The sequence below is a fragment of the Melanerpes formicivorus genome, unplaced genomic scaffold (assembly GCF_026170545.1).
Source record: "Melanerpes formicivorus ecotype bairdi unplaced genomic scaffold, bMelFor1.0.p_v2 SCAF_16, whole genome shotgun sequence".
NCBI lineage: Eukaryota > Metazoa > Chordata > Aves > Piciformes > Picidae > Melanerpes > Melanerpes formicivorus.
In genome coordinates, this window is record NW_027142368.1 from 3,482,599 (window position 1) to 3,501,540 (window position 18,942).

Here is an 18,942-nt window from a genome sequence, read left to right on the forward strand (position 1 = left end):
TGAGGACAGCGTAATTTGCTTTGTAAATTATATATTAGAGGATGCATCTGCATTCTGCCACCCTTTGCCAAGTAATAAAGCTGTTGCTGATCTGAGTTTTTAGACATAATTATTAATAAACAGTAGTTGAACTAGGGGAGCTAAGCTGCCAAACTCCACAAGCTCAGATTAATTTTTATGTGTGTGTGTCTGAGACAGAAAGATCCTGCTCTCACAGTCAGTCTGCTCTGTAAGGTAGAAATAAACTGAAATCACTTGGGGGTGTGAGAGAAGGACCTGTTTGAGCCTTGTTCTGCTAACAACTCTCATCAAGCAGCACTACATTGTATGAGCAACCACATTAAAATGGTGCTAACCCCAGGGAAATAGTAGGGGTTTTGCATTGTTCTCTACAGGATCATCAAGAATAGTTTATTTGTGATGGAGAACAGGGAATGCCTGTATTGGAGACAACATCAAAATCTTTGGTATCCTCCTGTTATTCTCATTTTGACACATTGGATATATTATGCCTGTAACCCTGGCCCTTCAAATATTCCTATGTGCAACTGAAAAGTCTGTCAGGTACATGGCAAGACAGAGCCACTGAGAACTCAAAACATAATTTGTCAATAGTAACTTATGCTAATGATTGTCTGGAAACATCTTACAAAGCAGAGATATTTATGAACACTCTGAATTGGAAGGGAAGGGGCTCCATGGTCCTGAATACACAAAACATTAAGGCATTAGATGTGGGTTAAATGCTGGAGCAGAGCTGAGATATCTGATAACTGGAAACCTGTTTACTGCTAGACAGGTTCCAGTGCAATGAACATTACTCTGGAAAAGATAAAACAATACAGTAGACTATAACATTAAGTAGAAAGAATGTGGTGCTTTTTTACCTCCCATGAGAGTTAGCAAGTGCTGTATTTCTATTTTCTTAGGCTATCCAGTGACTTAATTTAGGGGAATAAAAAAGATGAATGATGTTGGATCTCTATACCCTTTGCACAAAAACACCCAGCACAAGAATCAGTTTTAGATGAAGTACAGTGTTGAGCTCTGTACAGAGACCTAGAGCATATGTTTCAGGAAAACTGAATCCAGACAAATAAACACTCTCTGGGACTTCTGCATAGATCACCTCCACTGCTTCAAACTTAAAATGAGGAGGAAAGGCATTTTGAGAGGAGAGGTACAAAGGACAGCTCATGAGGGTGAGGGGTTTGGAGCACAAGCCCTATGAGGAGAGGCTGAGGGAGCTGGGGTTGCTTATCCTGGAGAAGAGGAGGCTCAGGGGAGACCTTATTGCTCTTTACAACTACTTGAAGGGAGGTTGTAGCCAGGTGGGGGCTGGTCTCTTCTCCCAGGCAACCAGCACCAGAACAGGAGGGCACAGTCTCAAGCTGTGCCAGGGGAGGTTTTGACTGGATGTTAGGAAGAAGTTCTTCATAGAAAGAGAGATTTGCCATGGGAATGTGCTGCCCAGGGAGGTGGTGGAGTCACCATCAGTGGAAGTGTTTAGGAAGAGACTGGTTGGAGTGCTTTGTGCCATGGTTTAGTTGATTAGGTAGTGTTGGATGATAGGCTGGACTCGATGATCTCGAAGGTCTTTTCCAGTCTGGTCTGGTCTATGCTACTGTAAGCTATGCTATGCTACTCTATGGCATCATGACTAGCAAAGAAGCATTCTGAAGAACATCTCTTCACAGATCTGTAACTGTTTCAGACTGGGTGGTTGATGGTTGCTCCATTCCCAGTGAAGGCAGTACTGCATTTAAAGCAGCTTAGGCATGTTCTCATGATTGGCTTCCAGTAACAAATTCACAAATACGAGTTCTTCAGTTAAATAGCCTCTCCCTGTCCATGTTAGCATTGCCTGATTCATTCTCACGAGAACCAATGTCAAGTGATGATTACTGAGACTTTTTTTGGTGTTGGGAATTTATGTAGTTTTTTTCTTCCTTACATACATACTTCAGTACCTGGGTAAAGCACTCTTCATTCCCCATTAAGTGAAATATTTGGGTAGTCTGTGATCTCAGACAGTTACAGCTCAGTCATAAGATCTCCAAAATGATCTTTTGCACTTTTGTATTGCTCAGTTCTGACTTCAATTAGTTGGAATTCTCACCGTATAGTATGAGAGCACCATATGCAAAGACCTTTAAGCAATTTACATTAGACTTCTGCCTTTGTCTCTGTACCTCATGGCTGCACTTTGACCCATTCTGATTGCGAGCAAGCTAAAAATGGCCTACAAAATTCACAGTGCTTGTTGAAGCAGGTTTCATGCTATAGATTATGCTCATTATTCATCATTATCGCTTTATGATCAGTCACCTGAGTGACATCGTTTTTCTTCTTCAGTTTGTATGTTTAGAGCTATAAAATATGGAGGGGAGAAGTGTGAACCAGTGGAACTTCAAGCCTCCCAAAGACAGGAAATTAAAAAGTTATGGGAGTGGAATCTGTTTATCACAGCAAGGCTTAGGAGCTAAGTATTACTATTTCTCCTTTTGAATAGGGCCTCAGGCAAAAAAAAAAACCCAAACCACCAAAACCCAATAATTACAATCCACTATTTTAAATAAATAGAGGGAGGTAATTAGAATTCAAACTTAATTGTCTCTATGCTTCTGGATGAGCAAAATGTAATTTATCTGAGCAGCAACATAAAGCAAAAGGAGGGAGAGGACATAGCAGTGTGATAAATCTGGTTTTCCAATTAATCTAAATGTTAGGAAATACATTTCTGCACTATAGACCTCCCCTCTGTTAATAGCACTGAATAATGATGTTTCGGGCACTGAAGAATCATTTTCCCTTATTTAAAAGGCAGCAGGTCTTTTCAGGGACAAAAAAAATCAAAGAAATTGAACATGAGGAAATCTGGGGAAACTAGGAAATGTAAGTACTAATACAATCCTTTCCATCACAGAATTATTTTCCATTTGGGAGTTCTTTTACATACTCTCCTGCTACTTTCCTCCAGCCCATTCCTTGTCTAAAATTCTAATTTCTTGTTCTGTGGCAGTGAATAGATAAATCTGGGAGGACAAGTATGAACAGGGAATTCAGAGAAGCTGTAGTAGCAGCTCTTAATTCTGAAATTAGAGCTAATATTTGGGGGGCATTTCCTTTAACCCAAATATGTTGACCTTCATTTACAGGACAGTATTTCTGTTGGCCCAAATATGCTGCATCATCTGAGTGCAGAGATGAACCTATCATGTGTAGATATCTTACCCCATCTTCTCTGTGGTCTCTATGGTTTGTCCTCTCAGTAACTGGTCATGACAACCTCACTGCCTGCACAAATGGTTGTGGCAGGTTCAGCTACTGGGAGATGTGCACTTGTGGCCAAGAAGGCCAGTGGTATTCTGGGGTGCATTGAGAAGAGTGTGGCCAGAAGGCTGAGGAAGGTCCTCCTTCCCCTTTACTCTGCCCTGGTGAGGCCACATCTGGAGTATTGTGTCCAGTTCTGGGATCCCCAGTTCAAGAGGGACAGGGAACTACTGTAGAGAGTACAAAGGAGGGTGGCAAAGATGCTGAAGGGACCGAAGCATCTCTTTTACAAGGAGAGGCTGAGAGACCTGGGGCTCCTTAGCCTGGAAAACAGAAGATTGAGAGGGGATCTTACCAATGCATAGTATCTAAAGGGTGGAGGTCATGAGGATAGGGCTGGGCTCTTCTCAGTGGTGACCAGTGAAAGGGCAAAGGGCAACAGGTACACACTGGAACATAACATGTTTCACTTGAGCTTGAGGAGAAACTTCTTTACTTTGAAAGTGAGAGTGCACTGGAGCAGGCTGCCCAGATCTTGTGGAGTATCTGTATCTGAGTCATTCAAAAACCACCTGGATGCATCCCTGTGCAACATGATCTAGGTGATCCTGATTTCACAATGGGGCTTGGACTAGACCAGAACAAGAGGACACAGTCTCAAGCTGTGCCAACAGACGGTTAGGCTGGATGTTAGGAAGAAGTCCTTCACAGAAAGATTGATTGACTATTGGAATGTGCTGCCCAGGGAGGTGGTGGAGTCACCATCCCTGGAGGTGTTTAGGATGAGACTTGATGGGGTGCTTGGTGCCATGATTTAGTTGATTAGATAGCGTTGGGTGATAGGTTGGACTTGATAATCTCAAAGGTCTTTTCCAACCTGGTTTGGTTGTCGTGGGATGGAAGGGCAAGGCTGAGAAGCCTCCTCCCTTCCCCCTTGTAAGGTAAAAGGGAAAGAAAAAAAAAAACTCGCAAGCTGAATTAGCAAAGCAGTGGAGCTATATTTACAAAGCAAATGTAGGATTTGCAGGGGATTATTTACAAATTTACAATATCTACAATATATACAAAGATATACAACAGAGTAACACAGAAATGAGAGTGCCCCCCCTCGGCAGAGAGGGGTCCCCCACCTCCGCTCTCCCCTCTCTCCCCCCTTTCCCCAGAGTGGGATAGGAAGAGAGAGAAAGAAAGAAGTTAAAAGCAGTTTTGTGTTAATTGGAAAAGAGTTAATATACAGGCCTGGTATCTTATCGGCCTCAAGGCCGAAGCCTTGGCAGAAAGCCCAGGACAGAAAGCTGTTGCCTGAAGAAGAGGCGGAAGCAAGACTGACTGAGAAGTGCTGGAAATGTCCAGTATAGTCCCAGCTCAGAAGTGCTTCCTCCCACTCGTCCAATGAAATTAGTTTAGACTATTCCTTCCGTTTACCAACTTCCGTCCACCATATTCCCTTTCTTAAGGGGGCAACGTCAACCGGCCACAGTCCACCCCTTCTAAACAATTTCATTGGCTGTTCATACTGTCCATCCAATCCAAAACGATATTTACAGTTCGTGAGTAAAGTTCATAGTCCATTCCGGCTATGCTCAGATGTAGATGATTCAAAAGTCCAAGAAAATCAGAAAATGAGAAAAATGGAAAACAGTTCATGTCTTCACCGATGAAGCGAAGAAAAGGGAAACAGGGAAATCTCAGGGTCTCTTAGTTGACTCAGGGCTCTCAGGGATCTCAGGGTTCGTGCACCGTAGATTCGTCGTTGATTCTTCCTTTGGACGCGATGTAGCTGTACAACAGTTCAAAATTAACCTCTTTCAGCTAAAGTTAAATTTCTTTGTGGAATACACTGAATTTCACCATTCTCTTGCATTACCCAATAAGTGTGACCCGGACCTTCAGCTGAAACCACCCCTCGGACAGGTTTAGCCTCTCCTGAGGGTGAAAATACCCAAACAGTTTTACCTAACAGATTCTTTTCTCTAACAACAGGAACTCTATCACCTTCTACTTTCCGTAACAAATCTGAATGTGCAGGTCCAGCTCTGTTCACTGAACCTCTACTATTTACCAGCCAGGTTGCTTGTGCTAAATGTTTTTCCCAGTTTTTCAAAGATCCACCTCCCATGGCTTTGAGAGTGGTCTTCAACAAACCGTTGTAGCGTTCAATCTTCCCTGAAGCTGGTGCATAGTAGGGAATGTGGAATATCCACTCAATACCGTGCTCTTTTGCCCAGCTCTTTACAAGGTTGTTCTTGAAATGAGTTCCGTTGTCTGACTCAATCCTCTCTGGAGTTCCGTGTCTCCACAGGATCTGTCTCTCCAGACCAAGAATGGTGTTGCGTGCAGTTGCATGTGGAACTGGATAAGTTTCCAACCATCCAGTGTTTGCTTCTACCATAGTAAGCACGTATTGCTTACCAGAACGAGAACGTGGTAGAGTGATGTAGTCAATCTGCCAAGCTTCACCATACTTGTACTTGGACCATCTGTCACCATACCACAAGGGCTTAAGTCGTTTTGCCTGCTTAATAGCAGCACAAATGTCACAGTCATGGATGACTTGCGTGATAGCATCCATGGAAATGTCTATGGATCTGTCACGAGCCCATTGGTATGTTGCATCTCTGCCTTGATGTCCTGACGAATCGTGAGCCCACCGAGCTAAGAATATCTCACCTCGGTGTTTCCAGTCGAGATCAAGATTAGAGTCCATGTCTACTTGAGAAACTCTTGCAGCTAGATCTGCCTGATGGTTGTGTTGCTGTTCCTCAGTAGCTTTGCTCTTAGGAATGTGAGCATCGATGTGTCTCACTTTCACTGGAATTCTCTCGATTCGATCAGCAATGTCCTGCCACAGGTTGGCTGCCCAAATGGGTTTTCCTTTTCTCTGCCAACCACTCTTCTTCCAGTTCTTTAGCCAACCCCATAGAGCATTGGCTACCATCCATGAGTCGGTGTAGAGATAAAGCTTTGGCCATCTCTCACGTTCAGCTACGTCGAGAGCTAGCTGGACAGCTTTTACCTCTGCGAACTGACTGGATTCTCCTTCTCCATCTTTCGCCTCTGCAACTCGGCGTGTTGGACTCCACACTGCAGACTTCCATCTTCGCTTGTTTCCAACAAGACGACAGGAACCGTCTGTGAACAAAGCATATTTCTTTTCATCATCAGAAAGGTCATTGTAAGGAGGAGCTTCCTCAGCACGAGTTACTTTCTCCTCTGGAGGTTTGGCACAGTTGATGCCTTCAGGCCAACTTGAGATCACCTCCACTAGACCAGGTCTTTCAAGATTTCCCATTCGAGCTCTCTGTGTTATCAGAGCCATCCACTTAGACCAGGTTGAGTCTGTGGCATGATGTGGTGTGGATCCTTTGCCTTTGAACATCCAATTCAAAACTGGTAATCGGGGAGCTAGAAGAAGTTGCGATTCAGTTCCAATCACTTCAGAAGATGCTTTTACTCCTTCATAGGCAGCTAAAATTTCTTTCTCTGTTGGAGTATAATTAGCCTCTGAACCTCTGTAACCTCGACTCCAGAAACCAAGAGGTCGTCCACGTGTCTCACCTGGAGCTTTTTGCCACAAGCACCAGGTTGGACCATTGTCACTTGCAGCCGTGTACAAAATGTTCTTAATGTCTGGACCATCTCGGACAGGTCCCAGACCCATTGCTTGAATTACCTCTTGCTTTATCTGGTCAAAGGCTGCTTGTTGTTCAGGTCCCCAGTGGAAATGGTTTCTCTTTCGAGTCACATCATACAGGGGTTTCACAATCTGACTGTATCCAGGAATGTGTAGTCTCCAAAATCCCACTATCCCCAAGAAACGTAGGGTCTCTTGTTTGTTTGTGGGACTTGCCATGGTAGAGACTCTATTTACCACATCCACTGGAATGTGTCGGCGTCCATCCTGCCACTTCACTCCCAGAAACTGAATCTCTGTGGTAGGTCCTTTCACCTTGTCTCGTTTGATGGCAAAACCTGCATTCAGAAGAATGTCAATGATTTTGTTACCTTTCTCGAAGACTTCCTCAGCAGTTTTGCCCCAGACGATGATATCATCGATGAACTGGATGTGTTCTGGAGCACCGCCTTTCTCCAGAGCATCGTGGATCACTGCATGACAGATGCTTGAGCTGTGGATCCAGCCCATTGGCAGCCTGTTGAAAGTGTACTGGATTCCTCTCCAGGTGAAAGCAAACTGAGGCCTGCATTCCTCTGCTATGGGAATAGAGAAAAATGCATTAGCAATGTCTATGGTAGCATACCATTTGGCCTCTTTGGATTCCAGCTCATACTGTAGCTCCATCATGTCTGGTACTGCTGCACTCATAGGTGGTGTCACTTCATTCAGGGCTCGGTAGTCTACTGTCAGACGCCAGTCTCCATTCTGCTTCCGCACAGGCCACACTGGACTGTTGAAAGGTGAATGAGTTTTGCTGACGACTTTCTGACTTTCCAACTGACGAATCAGATTCTGAATGGGCAACAAAGAGTCACGGTTGGTTCTGTACTGTCTGTGATGCACAGTCTGAGAAGCAACCGGCAATTTAATGTCCTGTATCTTATGTTGTCCCACAACTGCAGATTCATCAGAAAGCTCAGGTCTAGCAGACAGCTTCAATTTTTGTCCATCAATTTCTATAGAAGCTACTCCAAAAGCCCATTTGTAACCTCTAGGGTCTTTGAAACGCCCTTCTCTCAGAAAATCTATTCCCAAAATACAAGGTGCGTCAGGTCCGGTCACAACTGTATGCTTCTTCCATTGTTTACCAGTTAAACTTATATTAACCTCTACCTTACTTAACTCTTGAGATCCACCAGTGACTCCTAGAATAGTTATAGACTCTGATCCCTGATAATTTGATGGTATTATGGTGCACTGAGCTCCTGTGTCAACCAAGGCCCTGTACTTCCGAAATTGCGAAGTGCCAGGCCACTGGATGTACACATCCCAATAGATTCTGTTATCTCTGTTATCCCTCTCCTCCCCCTGGCGGGAGGCAGGGCACCCCTAGTTATGGGGAACATGCGCACATGTGCATTGCACATATTGTGCAGGGTTATAACTTTGCGTGTTATGACTGGAGCCACTGTTGGAGCCATAAGAGTTGTTCTGGGGAACTGTGGAAGCAACAGCTACCCTTCTGGTATTGCTACCTCGGGTTCTGCCACTTTGCAATTCCCTCAGTCTCCTGAAAAGATTAGAAGTTGGTTGGCCATCCCAGCGGTTCATGTTCTCACCAAACTGATCACGCAGAGTTATCCAAATAGTTCTACGTGATTGCCTTGGTGGTCTGTTTTGGAATGACCTATTTTGGAATGTCCTGTTTTGGAATGACCTCCTTGGAGGACGTGTATTCCTCACAGATGAAACTTGTACCCACCTGGAGGGAGAATTGAAACTATCCCTCTGTGCCAATTGGGATATGGAATTTCTAAATTCATCTTTTAACTCTCTTATGCAATTCTCAATTTTTCCAGACAGAGTTTCAATGGCTGAAACCAAAGAACCACGTGTCATGCTATCCTCCAATTGTCTCATTTGATCACTGAATTGGCCAACCGTGGGAGAAGCTCCACCATAACTTCTTGACACAATTCTGCTTGCCAGAATGTTTGCATAATTGGAAGGAGCAAGTTTGATAATCTTTTTAGCAAGACCGATACCCACAGGAATGTCATCAGGATTCAGAGTTTCATGTTCACCATAGAGTAGCTCTCTAACAGCAAATTCTCTCAAGCGCTTAATTCCCTCATCTATGGTAGTCCAGGGTTTAGGATTCCAGGGAAGATCATCTCGGGAAGGGTATCTCAGGGCAACCGCTATTAAAAGGCGTATCCACAGATTAACCTTACCGAGAGCTTCGCCTAGATGTCTATCTATTCCATTGTCCCTTGAGAGAGTTCCTAACTGAGCTGCTGACTTGTCTCCAACTGTTAGAGCTGAAGCACCTGTATCATAACACCTACTAAGCCAAGCTAGAACTGGCTCCTTATCTGCCCTGGTGAAATCTTTACGGACATTACGCAATTCTTCCCGTGGTGACGAACAGTCTGTAATGTCATCTTCATCTTCATCTCCCTGAATTCTTTGCCCGTAAAATCCTGCTGTCATTCTCCTAAGGATCTCTTTAAGCTGAGAACCACCTTTGCCAGCTGCTTTCCTAGCTTCATCTCTATCCTGCTTTGATCTCACTAGGTTAGCTAGATCTTTAAAACAAACCTTCTCTTCCTCCTGAGCAGGATCTTTTAGAGTAGAGGGCCCCTCACCAGGATCAGTCTCCACCTCTTCTTCTCCATCTTGGGCCTTTGCAGCTCTAGTCTTTAAAGGAGCCACCTTAACTGGAGCTGTGTTTGAATTTACAGCCACCTTAATGGAAGCTGACAGGTCCTGAGATAAATCAGCTGCTGGGGCAGTGACTTCCGGTCCCACCGAGGGAGTGGGTGGAAGTGACGTTGCTCCATTAATGGCCGACGGAGAAGAAGAAGAAGGAGAAGGAGTGGGAGAAGGAGTAGGTGCCATGTTGATACCAGCCGATGCCCTTGGCTGCTTGCCAGAATCAGCAAAGTCATTTAGAGCTGCTTTACCAATTAACTTTTTAGCCTTCTTTTTAACTGACACGGGTTCTCCACACTCCTCGTCACTAGATGACTCTGGGACTGATCTAGAGCCACGGCGTTTTCTTTTTGATCTAGTTTTAATAACAAAACACGCCCTGGACACCTTTCTCTCTCGCCGCAAAGAGATCAGGAGATACACATTAATTATCACCATCAGCAGAATTATAGACAGCAAATAAATCACCTTTGGATCCCAGGCATCACCTAAAGTTACTGTCTCCTCAGGCGGAATCTTAAAACTCTTTATCTCAATTGGGAGAGTGGTGGAGGTAACATTCCTGTATCTCACTGGCCATAATAAATTAATACATTTTCCATACCATAATTTAACTCTATACATAACCCACATATAAATTGTCCGCACCAAATATTTACCCAGGTAATCCAAAATCAAACCCAAACAATATCTGTAAATCAGAGCCCCAAAAATTGAAAAGAATAATCGCTCCACAAACCACAATAGCTTCATGTTTGCTAATTCAGCTAGAAAAACACTAAATCAATCAAATAATAAATTAAACTAATTATCTGCCGCACGTTGGGTACGCCAATAAAAAAAAATGTCGTGGGATGGAAGGGCAAGGCTGAGAAGCCTCCTCCCTTCCCCCTTGTAAGGTAAAAGGGAAAGAAAAAAAAAAACTCGCAAGCTGAATTAGCAAAGCAGTGGAGCTATATTTACAAAGCAAATGTAGGATTTGCAGGGGATTATTTACAAATTTACAATATCTACAATATATACAAAGATATACAACAGAGTAACACAGAAATGAGAGTGCCCCCCCTCGGCAGAGAGGGGTCCCCCACCTCCGCTCTCCCCTCTCTCCCCCCTTTCCCCAGAGTGGGATAGGAAGAGAGAGAAAGAAAGAAGTTAAAAGCAGTTTTGTGTTAATTGGAAAAGAGTTAATATACAGGCCTGGTATCTTATCGGCCTCAAGGCCGAAGCCTTGGCAGAAAGCCCAGGACAGAAAGCTGTTGCCTGAAGAAGAGGCGGAAGCAAGACTGACTGAGAAGTGCTGGAAATGTCCAGTATAGTCCCAGCTCAGAAGTGCTTCCTCCCACTCGTCCAATGAAATTAGTTTAGACTATTCCTTCCGTTTACCAACTTCCGTCCACCATATTCCCTTTCTTAAGGGGGCAACGTCAACCGGCCACATTGGTTTATTCTATTCTCTTCTGTTCTGTTCTATTCTATCTCCAGAGGTCCCTTCCAACTTCCACTGTTGAGTTGGGAAGTGAGGGCAGAATTTATGTGGCCAGTTTCAATGAACCCCCCTGTATGCAGATACAGAGACAATTAGAGTGAAACAACAAATTGAATGAAAACTGAGAAGCACTTAGAGAAGCTATTGCTCATCTGTGCAGAAACAGTCGGTAGGTTTGCCTCTTCCCATTCCAACAGAGCTATTACAGCTTTGTCATTATACAAAGCGAACCCCTCACATAGCTTTTTCTTCACGGCTTCATTAGCATTTCCAAATATGTAAAGTGATGCTATTGTATTGTGTCTGTTCATAGCAATCTCCAGTTTTGGACTGTTTGCCTAGTTTTTTGTCTTGATTCTTTGCCTTCACAATGAATACTGCCCAACATTATTACCTTTGTCACGTCTTTCACTGTTAGATCACGGTGACTGTCGCCTCTCTTTAATTTAAAGAGCTGTTTCTGGGCAGTGGAAGAAAGTGGCTATTATGTTTCCCACAGAAGCAATTTGGAATTTGCTTGTGAAAAGATATTTTAGTGGAATAGCATCGTCATGCAGGGAGGAGATGAGGTAGAATGGAAGAGTCAATGAAAGAAAATAGAATCTAGGCACAAGAATCAACCTTCTGAGGAGAATGTGTAATGGCAATTACATGTGGTGTGCAATGTATCCCAGAAAAATGAGCAAATAATTTGCAATGAATAATTCAGGTTACTAATTTGGCTGTTTATCATGCTGTGGAATATTTGCAAGCAGGCTTGCAGTATCCTAGAATCTTAGCAGCATGGAAATAAGGTTTCCCAGGGGGGAAAAAAAGAAAATATTATCATGTTCAGCATTTGTTGTCTGCTCAATGGAAAGTATGTTTCTATGGGCTCCTTCGGTGAGGACAACACAGGCTGTCATTGAGATAGTTTGGTTTATGCTTCAGTAAGGAGAGGCTGAGGTAGAGGACACAGTCTCAAGCTGTACCAGGGGAAGTTTAGGCTCGAGGTGAGGAGAAAGCTCTTCACAGAGAGAGTTGTTAGCCATTGGAATGTGCTGCCCAGGGAGGTGGTGGAGTCACCATCCCTGGAGGGGTTCAAGAGGGGATTGGATGTGACACTTGGTGCCATGGTTTAGTAGTCATGAGGTGTTGGGTGACATGTTGCACCTGATGATCTTTGAGGTCTCTTCCAACCTTATTGATTCTATGATTCTATGAAATATGGGGAAAGAACATCTGAAATCTGTGGGTTTTTAAAAGAGAAACAAAACTCAGAAATATTGTGGGGGATATCCAGGTTCCAGAGTTTTAACTTTGCATGTTAAAATAAAAAGGGAATTCATGGAATGCCTTAGATTGAAAGGGACCTTAGACATCATCTACTCCAACCTCCCTCCCATGGGCAGAGATGCCTCTCAGCTAGACTCAGCTGCTCAAGGTCTCATCCATCCTGGCCTTGAACACCCCCAGGGAGGAGACATCCACAACCTCTCCCTGGGCAATCCATCCCAGAGTCCCACCACCCTTGTATTGAATAACTTCTTCCCAAAATCCAGTCTAAACCTACTCTCCCTCAGCTTAAAACCATTCCCCTTTTTCCTAATCCTAGACATGCTTATGAAAAGTCCATCTCCAGTCTTCCTGTAGGGTCACTTCAGGTATTGGAAGGCAGCTACAAGGTGCCCCCTGGAGTCTTCTCCAGGTTAAACAACCCCAGCTCCCTCAGCCTATCCTCATGGTAGAGGTGTTTCAGCCCTTGGGTCATCTTTGTGGCCCTCCTCTGGACTCACTCCAATGGTCTGTGCCCTTCTTATGATGGGGCACCAGAACTGGACGCAGTGTTTGAGGTGAGGGTCTTACAAAAGCAGAGTGATACATTGTGGGAACTGGAACTGCTGATTAGAAGCAGTAAAAACAACTTTCTGTCTTTCCAAAGTAATTGTATGCAAAAACATAGTTTGTGTACCAAGGGGTAATTAACATAGAAAATGCACAATTACATTACTTAGAGACAATTAAATCTCATGTCTTTAATGTTTTATGTGTGACTTCTGCAAGAGATGACTACATTTTTGCTGCCAGTAGGAACAATAAGTTTTGTCATGATCTAGTCAAGCTCATTTGTAATTGATGCTTTTCCTCTTAAAACCCTCCCCCAATACAAAAAAAAATTACCTAAACAAAACATAACTAACTAACTAAATAATAATATACCAAACCTGAGAACACTGGGGGGGGGGGGGGGGGGAAGGAAAAACAACAGCAACAAAACCCAAATAAACACAAACCCCACAAAGAAACCATAATAAACACTCAAATCCCACAACAACAACAAAATACCAACTCACTGAAAACATCCAAAACAACCTGAAGAAAGAAATTTCCTGCAGGAAGGGAATGAGGCACTTCAGCAATGTTACAGGTGCTGCCTGCAGCTGGAGCTCTCCTACCTGGTGGTGCTTGCCTTTGCTTGTGTTGGTAGTAAAGTTGTGTTCAAATGAAAAGCCAGTGTCTGCAGAGCCTACCATGAGGTGTCCCATTCTCATGTTGCTGTCCAAACTCCTCATCTTTGTGGAACTGGACATATATCTTTGCCAGGTAAAATCTGACGGGTTATGGGGAGACAGAGTCTCCAGCTCTGCACAGGGCTCTGCACCACTGCTCCTGTAACCAGACTGCAGGATCTTCTACTGGGGGTCAGACCTGCACAGCCTAAGAAATAGCCCAAACCTTCAGCAGGTACTTCAGTTGGGGATTCTGTCTAGAAACATGCTGAACTTTATGCCTGTTTCTGTGGACTGGAGCCTGGATGGTCAGCATCGTGCATGATGGATCCCTGCAGGGAAACCTTTCAGTTGAGCTGTTGCAATGAATTGAAACAATCCCAGACAACTCCTTGTGGATGGAACTTTCATATGTTAGGTTTCACCCATTTGCAAGAAGCACCTCTGTGGTGTGCTTTACAAAGTGCTTTGTTTTGGATCGATCCAATGGCATCGTTTGCTGCTTTTAATGGGCAAAGAAAGCTTAATCCCTTCATGAATGACAAAAAAATTACCCTGATAAAAACCAAACTACTTTCCAGCTAGGATTGTGAAGGTTCAGCTAAACTTCTCCTGGAGAATATTGACAAAGATTAAGAATATTGACAGATCAGAATGTCAGAAGGTTAAAAATCAGTGGGACTACTCATAAAATGGATGCTAGTGGGAGGCTTTACTTTATTCAGTCAGAATACTAAGCTTCGATCCGTGAGATATTTAGGTACCCAATTTCAGTTGGATTAATGAGAATTAGAAGCATGAAGCTGACTTGGACATCTTGCAGGACTGAGATGTTTGTGCACTTTTGATTTAGTAATCTTTGGATATCCCTGGGCAATTTAGTTCAATAGATTTCTTTTTCCATTTTTTTTTTTTTAATGCCTGAATATCTTTGAGTCCTAAAAACATTACTCTCTCTTGAAATCCTTCTTCACCTAAGCCTCTGATAGAAAAATAAATGAAATTGTCCCTTCTGATACTCTCCTTAAATCTTTACTATAAGCATGAGTTATTACACAATTTAAAGGGCTACTTTACTGTCTAAATTATGGGATTGAGTGGTGTCTGTCTGTAACAGGTTTTGTTCTTTGCTTGGTAAACACTGCCTGAAAGTAATGAGGAGGTGCAGGAAAGTGATAGTTCAAGCTAAGAGAGGCAAACAGATCAAATGGAGAATGCCTCAGATTGTGGTAATCATATGTGATCATGCAGATAGTGATCATGAAGATAGTTATGTTGTTGTAGGTAAACAAGCTACATACGAAGTGCAGCTGTAGGCAAAGAACAAAGTTTCTCCTTTTACTCCTACCTACCATAGATGCCTCTCATTAAACACTGACGAGAAGCAGGCTATCTAAAGCAGAATACACCCCAATAAATCTTCTCTTATGGCTTAAAACCTGACACACTAACCAGGGTTCCTTCCTCATTTCTGTAACTGTCATCATAAACTCTGCACCTTTATCTTCAAGGTTTGATGAATGATCTGCATGTTCTACTTGTTCAAATTCTATCTGAATGATTATGTTGTGCTGGCCTGGGACATCAGCTCAAACTGAAAAATTACTGCACTGCATCCAGATGTTGACTCGCTGGAACATGTCCAGAGAAGGGCAACAAAGCTGGGGAGGGGTTTGGAGCACAAGCCCTATGAGGAGAGGCTGAGGGAGCTGGGATTGCTTAGCCTGGAGAGGAAGTGGCTCAAGGGAGACCTTATTGATGTCTACAACTATCTGAAGGGAGGTAGTAGCCAGAGAGGGTTGGTCTCTTCTCCCAGGCAACCAGCAACAGAACATGAGAACACAGTCTCAAGCTGCGCCAGGGGAGGTTTAGGCTGGATGTTAGAAAGAAGTTCTTCATAGAAAGAGAGATTGGCCAGAGGAATGGGCTGCCCAGGGAGGTGATGGAGTCACCATCACTGAAGGTGTTTAGGAAGAGACTTGATGGGGCACTTGGTGCCATGGTTTAGTTGATTAGATGGTGTTGGATGATAGGTTGGACTCTATGATCTCAAAGGTTTCTTCCAACCTGGTTTATCCTAGCCTATTCCTGTTCCTAGTCTATTCTACTGTGATGCCTTCACTGGTCACAATTCCTGCTAGCATCAACGGTGCTGGATCCAGCCCTAGAATCTCTATAAATTGGATGAAAAACTATTAAGCCACTGTCCTGTCACCAAGCTGGGGGCAAGAGTTGATCTGCTGGAGGGTAGAGAGGCTCTGCAGAGAGACCTCTGCAGGAGGAGAAGGGCCTCTAGCCACACTCCTGATGTTATGGAAGTCAAAGCCAGGGACGGGGAGGAAGAACTGCCCATTGTAAGTGCAGATCAGGTTTGTGATCATCTGAAGAACCTGAAAGTGTTCAAGTCCATGGGACCCGACGGGTTACACCCACGGGTACTGAGAGAACTGGCAGATGAGGTTGCTAAACCCCTCTCTATTATATTTCAAAAGTCCTGGCAGTCTGGTGAAGTCCCCACAGACTGGAAAAGGGGAAACATTGCCCCCATCTTCAAAAAGGGCAAGAAGGAGGAACCAGGGAACTACAGGCCAGTCAGTCTCACCTCTGTGCCTGGAAAGATCATGGAACAGATCCTCCTGGAGTCACTACTCGCTCAAAAGAATAGTGAAGAGGTGATTGGGAACAGTCAGCATGGCTTTGCCAAGGGCAAATCCTGCCTGACCAACCTGGTGGCCTTCTATGAGCAGGTGACAAAATTAATAGATGAGGGGCAAGCAACTGATGTCGTTTACCTGGACCTGAGCAAAGCCTTTGACACTGTCCCACACCACATCCTGGTGTCCAAACTGGTGACACATGGGTTTGATTGGTGGACCACTAGATGGATAAGGAACTGGCTTGATGGCCGCACCCAAAGAGTGGCTGTCAATGGCTCCATGTCCCAGTGGAGGCCAGTGACAAGTGGAGTCCCTCAGGGATCAGTCCTGGGACCTGTCTTATTCAACATCTTTGTGGGGGACATGGACAGTGGCATTGAGTGCACCCTCAGCAAGTTTGCTGATGACACCAAGCTGTGTGGTGCAGCAGACACGCTGGAGGGAAGGGAGGCCATCCAGAGGGACCTTGACAGGCTGGAGAGGTGGGCACAGGCCAACCTCATGAAGTTCAATAAGAGCAAGTGCAGGGTCCTGCATCTGGGTCGAGGCAATCCCAGGCACAAATACAGGCTGGGCAGTGACTGGCTGGAGGATAGCCCTGAGGAGAGAGACTTGGGGGTGCTGGTGGACAAAAAGCTCAACATGAGCTCTCAGTGTGCACTTGCAGCCCGCAAAGCCAATCAGATCCTGGGCTGCATCAGGAGAAGTGTGGCTAGCAGGTCGAGGGAGGTGATCCTCCCCCTCTACTCAGCCCTGGTGAGACCCCACCTGGAGTACTGTGTCCAGTTCTGGAGCCCCTATTACACGAGGGATGTGGAGGTGCTGGAACGTGTCCAGAGAAGGGCCACGAGGATGATCAGAGGGCTGGAGCACCTCTCCTATGAGGACAGACTGAAGGAGTTGGGGCTGTACAGTCTGCAGAAGAGAAGGCTCCGAGGTGACCTAATTGTCGCCTTCCAGTATCTGAAGGGGGCCTACAGGAAGGCTGGGGAAGGACTTCTCAGGATCTCAGGTAGTGATAGGACTAGGGGGAATGGAATGAAGCTGGAGGTGGGGAGATTCAGGCTGGATGTGAGGAGGAGGTTCTTCACCATGAGAGTGGTGAAACCCTGGAATGGGTTGTCCAGGGAGGTGGTCGAGGCCCCGTCCCTGGGGGTGTTTAAGAGCAGGCTGGATGAGGCTCTGTCCAGCCTGATCTAGTGTGGGGTGTCCCTGCCCATGGCAGGGGGGTTGGAACTAGATGATCCTTGTGGTCCCTTCCAACCCTGAATGAAACTATGAAACTATGAAACTATGAAACCTCGACAGGCTGGACAGATGGGCAGAATCCAACGGCATGAGATTTAACACATCCAAATGCCGGGTTCTGCACATTGGCCACAACAACCCCATGCAGTGCTACAGGCTGGGGTCAGAGTGGCTAGAGAGCGTCCAGGCAGAGAGGGACCTGGGGGTGCTGGTTGATGGTAGGCTGAACATGAGCCTGCAGTGTGCCCAGGCAGCCAAGAGGGCCAATGGCATCCTGGCCTGCATCAAGAACAGTGTGGCCAGCAGGAGCAGGGAGGTCATTCTGCCCCTGTACACTGCACTGGTTAGGCCACACCTCGAGTACTGTGTCCAGTTCTGGGCCCCTCAGTTTAGGAAGGAGGTTGACTTGCTGGAACGAGTCCAGAGAAGAGCAACAAAGTTGGTGAGGGGTTTGGAACACAAGCCCTATGAGGAGAGACTGAGGGAGCTGGGGCTGCTTAGCCTGGAGAAGAGGAGACTCAGGGGTGACCTTATCACTCTCTACAACTACCTGAAGGGAGGTTGTAGACAGGCTGATGATGGTCTCTTCTCCCAGGCAGCCAGTACCAGAACAAGAGGACACAGTCTCAGGCTGCGCCAGGGGAGGTTCAGGTTGGATGTTAGGAAGAAGTTCTATACAGAAAGAGTGATTGCGCTATGGAATGGGCTGCCCGGGGAGGTGGTGGAGTCGCCGTCATTGAGGGTGTTCAGAAGGAGACTTGATGGGGTGCTTGGTGCCATGGGTTAGCTGTTTGGGTGGGTTGATGGGTTGGACACGATGATCTTGAAGGTCTCTTCCAACCTGGTTTGGTTTATTCTAATAAAGGTTTATTCTAATTATTTCTCAGTGCTTTTGCAGGAAGCAAAATATTTGTTTGTTTTTTTTTTAACTAGCTAATTAATGCTTCAGACTTGAGTTTGGAATTGTGTAAAAGGAATGATGCCGCAGTATTGATGCTGCTTAAGCAAGCTCCTAATCCAAATGTTAAACCCTTCAAATTACAGCTAGGATCTGGAAACCTTCAGATAGCTACAACAATATGGCTATTATGAACCAGTGATGGTTCCCACAAACACTTAATTTGGATGCACTGTTTGTGCAAAAAGATTTAGTAGAAGGTCAATCTAATTTCATCCAAAACCTTAACGTTTGCTCTTCAGCTCCATAGCTTGTATATCATTTTAATAGAGTTCAGCTTCTACAATAAATAAAAGATGAACAGGCTTCTGGGGGAATAAATGTGTTTGAGAGACTGACAAAGGGAAGTGAAGAAGCACAGTAAAACTTTTCCCAGGGGCAGGGGAAGTGGCTAAATTGTTCTTTATTAAAAACAAAGTGAAAGTACCAGCAACTGAGGGAGCTGTGAGGAATCTTTCTGTTACTTTAGTGTACATCTGGACATTAAAACAACTGTGAAC